The sequence below is a fragment of the Nicotiana sylvestris genome, chromosome 6, assembly GCF_000393655.2.
Source record: "Nicotiana sylvestris chromosome 6, ASM39365v2, whole genome shotgun sequence".
NCBI classification, from domain to species: Eukaryota; Viridiplantae; Streptophyta; class Magnoliopsida; order Solanales; family Solanaceae; genus Nicotiana; species Nicotiana sylvestris.
The window spans coordinates 209,311,317-209,318,462 of NC_091062.1; the positions used below are offsets into that span (position 1 = coordinate 209,311,317).

The window sequence follows — 7,146 nt, forward strand, 5'->3', positions numbered from 1 at the left end:
GGTAGGAGGAGGCTAGGGTTCCGAAGGAACTTGAGAGAGTTTTGGGATTCAGAGGAGGCGGCATTGTGCAAATGGGGTTAGGGTTAGAGGGGTTAGGGGATTAAAAAAGGAAAGGGTGAATCAGGGTCGTTGATCAAAATGATCAACGGCCAGGATTTAAAGAAAATCCGGACGGGTTTGAAAACGGGTTAAGGGGTCGGGTAAAATAAGAATTGGGTCGTCCGAATTTGGGTTTGAGATTGGGTCACTTTTAGGCCAGAATTGAAATGTAATGGGGCTATAATTGAAATGAACTGAGGCTACATGTTAAATAGTCAGTTTTACCCTTTTTATTTATAAAACATAGTAAAATAATTTTAAAAATAAATTAAAAGCACTGAGCCAATTGATAATATATAAACATTAATCTAAAAATACTGAAAATAATTTTATGATTGCAAAACGCTATTAATCGTAATATGGGCCATAATTGCAATTTTATGTAATTTAGCTTAAAAAATATCAAATGAATTTGTAAAAATATGAAAAAATCACATTAATTATATTTTGGTGTAAATATGAGGATGGAAATAAATTATTCACCAAAATGATAATTTTAGAAATAATTATTGGATTTTGTACCGTTAAAATAGACAGTAAATTGGTTTTAAAAATCTTTAAAAATTTGGGAAAAATACCAAAATACTTGGGCATGCTTATATATGCATACACATGCTATTTTGAAAGTATTTTGAGTATAAAAATATATAGAAAAAAATTGGGTATCAACACTTAACACAAGCGGGACTCTTGGAACCACTAGCTATCCCAAAGAGACCTTGGGAAAGTTCCCTGGATTTCATCACCGGATTGCCCAAGGTCGGAGATCTAACAACTATCTTGGTTGTGGTAGATCGGTTTTCCAAGTATGCTACCTTTATTGTTGCCCCACAATATATATCAGCAAAAGATACAGCTCGACTCTTCTTCTCTCATGTCGTCAAATATTGGGGCCTGCCCAAAGACATTGTTAGTGATCGCGACTAACGCTTCACTAGTAACTTTTGGACCCACCTCTTTAAGTGCCTTGGGTCGAAGCTGAGTCACAGCTCATGTTTTCATCCGCAATCTGATGGCCAGACGGAGCGGTTCAATGGTATGTTGGAGGAATATCTCCGTCATTTTGTAACCGGATCGCAGAAGAATTGGGTGAAGCTTCTGGATGCTGCTCAACTGTGTTTCAATTCACAAAAGAGCTCTAGTACAAACAAAAGTGCTTTTGAAATTGTTACCGGACAGCAACCGCTACTCCCACACACAGTCAATGCACCAAATATGTCTAAATCTCCTCAAGCTGCTAGCTTCTCAAAAGAGTGGAAGCGAAATTTGGAGATAGTGCGGAGCTATCTTGTCAAGGCTCAAAAGCGGATGAAGAGGCATGCTGACCAGAATCGTCGCTTTGTTGAATCTCATTCAGTGATAATTTATGTTACTTTGATAACGTGGATTTTTCACTTTTTGTTTATTCATAATATTGTTGATAACATTGTTGTTAGAGTACTCATTTGGTCATAAACAATGTTTTAGTATCTGCGAATTGTTGGTTTGGCGATTTGAATTTTAGTATTTCCAAATGCCAGTAGAATGTTAAAAGAACTTATTTGAGAAATATTTCCAGTAAATTAATTGTTCGCAATCAGAAATTTTTAACATCTACTTTACGTAAAAGAAGTTTTGAGTGAGGTAGGGGTCCAGCCACTGGCCTAAAGTTCGAATTGCCACCGTTCAAACTTTAGAACTACTAGAATTGAACTTCAGGTTAGTCACTTTAAGTTTGAATTACAAGAACTGAACTTCAGGCTACTAAGTTCAATAAGTGGGTCACTGCAGCTCGTTTTAAGTTGTGGCTATATTTTGAATACACTGTAAATGCTACCTATGTTTTAAATAGCATACACAATTTAAAGAGTGGCATAAGAAAAAGCCATACAGTGCAAAATTTCCGTCATGGCCTTGCCATCATCTTCCGCAGTTTCTGTAACAAAGGAGCACATTAGCTATGAGGAGCTCACGGAGTCTATGGCTAACTGCTTTTGCAGCCTAAACCTTGCAAGATTATTTGATTATAGTCTTATATTTGATTTTATTTACTATCTAAAATGTCGGTTTCTGCTGTAAAATAACATATTAAGGGAGGAGAAAGAGGAGGAGGAAGAAGAGCGTGGAGAGCAGAAAGAAGCAAGGTTCACTTCTGCTGCGCATGCCACCTCTATGTTGAGGTTAGTGCCCAAAGTTAGTACTTGCAGAAGATATAAATCTTTTCGGTAACAATAAGTGAAGAAATATTTGACTCAAAGGCTGCAGTCTGAGGGAATCACAACCATCTCCGAGATATCTGCATTTGCGAAAAAATAGTTTCTCAACTCCTGTTGCTCTATACTTGTAAAGTTTTGCAATTTGACTTTCTTTAACATATGCCTCCAACATTTCCATGGTAGAGATGCACAACAAGGCTTCTCATCATTATCCAACGCATCTTCATATATGAACTGTCAAACGAGGCAAATGAACGACAAGAACAAAGGTAAAGAAACTAACTTCATAAAGAATCAATCATGAAAGCAGCACTAGAAAGGTTTAAAACTCCATTGATGTTAGCCTATGAGCTGCTCGAAATCAATCTTAAGCATTAACTTAATAAAGGTAGCCAAATGCGTCGTCATCTAATTAGTGACGCGCATGAATGGATTAACGAGATTCCCACTGTCCCTGTCTACTATACAGCGAAACCACAGCCAAGGGAACGGGCTTGGCAGAATCAGCAGGGAAAGAAGACCCTGTTGAGCTTGACTCTAGTCCGACTTTATGAAATGACTTGAAAGGTATAGTAGAAGTGGGAGCTGAAAGGCGAAAGTGAAATACCCCTACTTTTGACATTATTTTACTTATTCCGTGAATCGGAAGCGGGGCACTGCCCCTCTTTTTGGACCCAAGGCTTGCTTGCAGGCCGATCCGGGCGGAAGACATTGTCAGGTGGGGGGTTTGGCTGGGGCGGCACATCTGTTAAAAGATAACGCAGGTGTCCTAAGATGAGTACAATGAATGGGGTGCTTTCTAATAGCAAAGAATAAAATGAACAAAGTAATAATGGAGTTTTGCTGCAATTTCTTTTTTCTTAGAACTATAAGCAAGTCGACCAGTCAAATAGTAAAATAGAGTTCTGCTGCAATTTGTACATGCACGGCTGGAGCCAGATTAAACCACCCTGGCCCTAAGGGCGGAGAAAAGGAGGAAACAGTCGCACCAATCTGGTAAGATCAAAACAATGCTCAGTTTGAGAAGGTAAGAGGAGCAAATGTCAAGTATATAGATGCCTGAATTCCTTGGTTTTACACTATTCCTGTTGAAGTTGACTGACTGCATATAACTATTGATTTATCCAGTGGCAACATTTTGTCTTAATAATCACATATAAGCAAGAGAACCAAAAACCTATAGCCAGTCAATAAAACAATGTTTCCAAGTAGTTTGGGGCAGAAAATATCTATCAGAACAACTTTTAATGGGCTAATAACAATTTTGAACCTCACCTCGTTTTTATACAGGGCTTTAAATGACTTTGCAGGAAGTTACAGTTTTGCATTGGTTGGTAGTACCAATTACTAGGGGCATCGTCATTAAACAAAGAATCAAAAGGCATGTAAAGACTGAAAAAAGTTACAAAAAAGTACATAATAATAAAGGTGCAAGAAAACCTTATTGGAGTAACAACTAACTATTTTCAATCTTTTATTAACTCAGTGCCTTTAAAGGATAAGTTGTTACCTTGAGGATCTTCAAGCCGGGAGCTCGGGTAATAAAAGATAGGGTGCCCAGGTGAGGAGAAATCCAAAGCATGCTATCAATAATTGTTGGGATAAAATAAATAATCCCGCCCAGGAATAATATCCACAACAAATAATAATAACACAAGAGAGTAACAATGACACCAAATATTTTAGCGGGATAAAATACAATATCCGAGTGTAGCAATATTACCACTATAATATTACAACTCAGTAGTGTCAAGAGACTACTACAACTTTGAAAGAAATAACACTCTTTATTTAACACACCTCACTACAATATTACTACCACTCACTAGTTATCTCACATACAACAATCTGTGGATTACTCTCTCTAACTTCTATTGTTTCTCTCTTATTTTGGTATATCTTAAAGGAGAAATGAAGCCTGCTATTTATAGGCACATTTTCACCAACCAAACCAATTTGATTGGTTAATCAATGTGCAAATTCCAGCAACCCAATCTTGAAAAATCTGAAGTTTTTTTTCTTCCGTCCATCACTCCTCTTCCTTTTATTCAATGTAGTAGGTGAGTCAATCACTCCTCTTTCTTTTTCTTTTATTCAATGTAGTAGGTATGGACTCCACAAATCTCTCCATTAATTTTGATTTTTCTTCTTCATTCTAAGTCTTGATATCAATCTTTGAAAATCTTCAAACTTGAGAGCCTTTGTGAAGATATCTGCAACTTGACCATGAGACTTCACATATTTGAGCTTGACTTCCTTCTTCGCAATGGACTCTCTGATGAAATGATACCTTGTATCTATATGCTTGCTTCGATCATGATACACCGGATTCTTCGCGAGTGCCTGTGCTGATTTGTTATCAATACAAATCTCTGTAGCTTCCATTTGTGGCAAATTGAGCTCCTTCAATAATCTGCTTAGCCAAAAAGCATGACAGGTACATGATGTTGCTGCTATATATTCGGCTTCACAAGTCGAGAGAGTAACAATGGACTGTTTCTTTGAACTCCAAGAAATAACACAATCACCCAAGAAAATACAAAACCAGTTGTACTTTTTCTATCATCAATATCTCCCGCATAATCACTATCACAAAATCCCATAAGACTGAAATCACTAGAAGAAGAATAAAATAGCCCAAAGTCAATTGTACCTTTTAGGTAGCGAAGAATTCTTCTAGTGACTTTCAAGTGAGTAGAGGTAGGAGCCTCCATGAACCGGCTAACTACTCCAACTGCAAAGAGTATATCTGGCCTGGTACAAGTCAAGTACCTCAAACTTCCCACAAGACTTTTGAAGAATGTGGGATCCACTTTTTCTCCTTCATCAAACTTGGACAATTTTGTCCCACTGTTCATCGGTGTGTTCACGGGGTTGCAATCGAGCATGTTGAAATTCTTCAATATCTTATTTGTATAGCTTTCTTGAGAGATAAAAATTCCATCCTCCATCTGCTTCACTTCTAGGCCCAGGTAATATGACATGAGCCCTACGTCTGTCATCTCAAACACACGGAACATATCTTTCTTGAAAGCTTCAAGCAAACTTGGGTTATTACCCGTGAAAATAAGATCATCAACATAAAGACAAACAAGTAAGATATCTCCATTAGTATGAACTTTAAGGTAAAGAGCATATTCATGGAGACAACGAGTAAACTCATTGTCTTGAAAATATTTGTCGATGCAACTATTCCATGCTCGCGGAGCTTGCTTTAATCCATATAAAGCTTTTTTCAACCGCAACACTTTATCTTCATGGTTTTTGACCACGAAGCCCAATGGTTGTTCAACATAGACTTCTTCTTCAAGATAGTCATTCAAGAAGGCTGACTTGACATCTAGTTGATATATCTTCCACTTCATTTGTGTCGCCAAAGAGATCAGCAAACGAATCGTCTCCATGCGGGCAACAGGTGCATAGACTTCTTCATAGTCAATGCCTTGCCTTTGCTTGTAGCCTTTAGCCACAAGTCGTGCCTTGTATTTCTCCACATCTCCATCAGCATTCTTCTTTATTTTGTATACCCATTTCACTCCAATTGCTCGATGACCCTTGGGAAGAGTTGTTAACTCCCAAGTGTTGTTCTTCTCTATTGACTTGATCTCCTCCTCCATGGCTTGTCTCTACCTTTTGTCTGTAACAGTTTCATCAAAGTTCATTGGTTCACTGTCAGCAAAGAGACAATATAAAAAATCAAAATTAGTAACTTCTTCAGTGTCATCATAGATCTCTTGAATGCTCATTGTCCTTTGCGGCTGTTCATTTGAACTTTCTTGAGAAGAGGGAGATGCAACATTTGTTGGAGAAGAAGGTGGAGTTGTGTCCTGCACAGGTTCCACGGTCTCCGGTTCTTCTTCATCACCAAAGTATGGAAGAAAATCATATGAAGTTTCTTCCTCAGCTTCCCAATTCCATGCCAGTTCTTCATCAAATTCAACATCACGACTTACCACCACCTTACCGCTGCTTGGGTTGTATAGCTTGTAGCCTTTTAAACTCGTATCATAGCCAACAAACACATGTTTGACACTTCGATCGTCAAGATTTGCTCTCCCTTGATGTGGCACATGAGCATAGGCTATGCTCCCAAAGATTCTTAAGTGCTTGACACTTGGATTTCTTCCACTCCATGCTTCTTGAGGGGTTTGATCTCTAACATTTCTTGTTGGAGACCTGTTATTCAAATAAACTGCACAAGAAACAGCTTCGGCCCAAAATTCTTTAGGCATACTTTTAGCTTTCAACATACATCTAGCTATATTAAGAATCGTTCGATTCTTTCTTTCTGCAACACCATTTTGTTGAGGTGAATAAGGTACCGTTAGAGGGCGACGAATTCCATGAAGTTGACAGAAGTCATTAAATTCGTTTGAGGTGAATTCGCCTCCTCTATCAGACCTTAGAGCTTTAATTTCATAGCCACTTTCTTTCTCCACAAGTACTTTGAAATTTTTAAAAACAACAAAAGCTTCAGATTTTTGGTTCAAGAAATAAACCCAAGTCTTTCTACTGAAGTCATCAATGAAAAGCAGAAAGTATTTTCTTTTACCAAAAGAAGGTGGATTGATTGGTCCACACACATCAGTGTGGACAAGCTGGAGTGGCTTGGTTGATTTGACATGGCCTCCTTTGGAAAACTCCTCCTTGCATGATTTCCAAGAAGACAAGCTTCACACAATTGATTGGGATGGCTAATTGATGGTATCCCATGCACCATGTTCTTTTCTCCCATTGATTTGAGCGCTTCAAAATTTAAGTGCCCAAATCGCATGTGCCAACACCATGATTCATCTTGCACATTAGCCTTCAAACACTTTGCATCAATTGTTTTAAGATTCAGAGAAAACAA

At 38.0% G+C, this 7,146-nt stretch overlaps 1 long non-coding RNA gene across 1 annotated transcript; it reads right to left on the bottom strand.

The window, feature by feature from the left end:
• Window positions 1-2,297: 2,297 nt before the first annotated feature.
• LOC138872155 (uncharacterized) lies at window positions 2,298-4,261 on the bottom strand. Its single transcript, XR_011400603.1, has 2 exons — window positions 3,805-4,261; window positions 2,298-2,528 (listed from the first exon to the last, which is right to left on the bottom strand). It is a non-coding gene; the product is annotated as an uncharacterized lncRNA (long non-coding RNA).
• Between the last annotated feature and the right edge of the window lie 2,885 nt (window positions 4,262-7,146).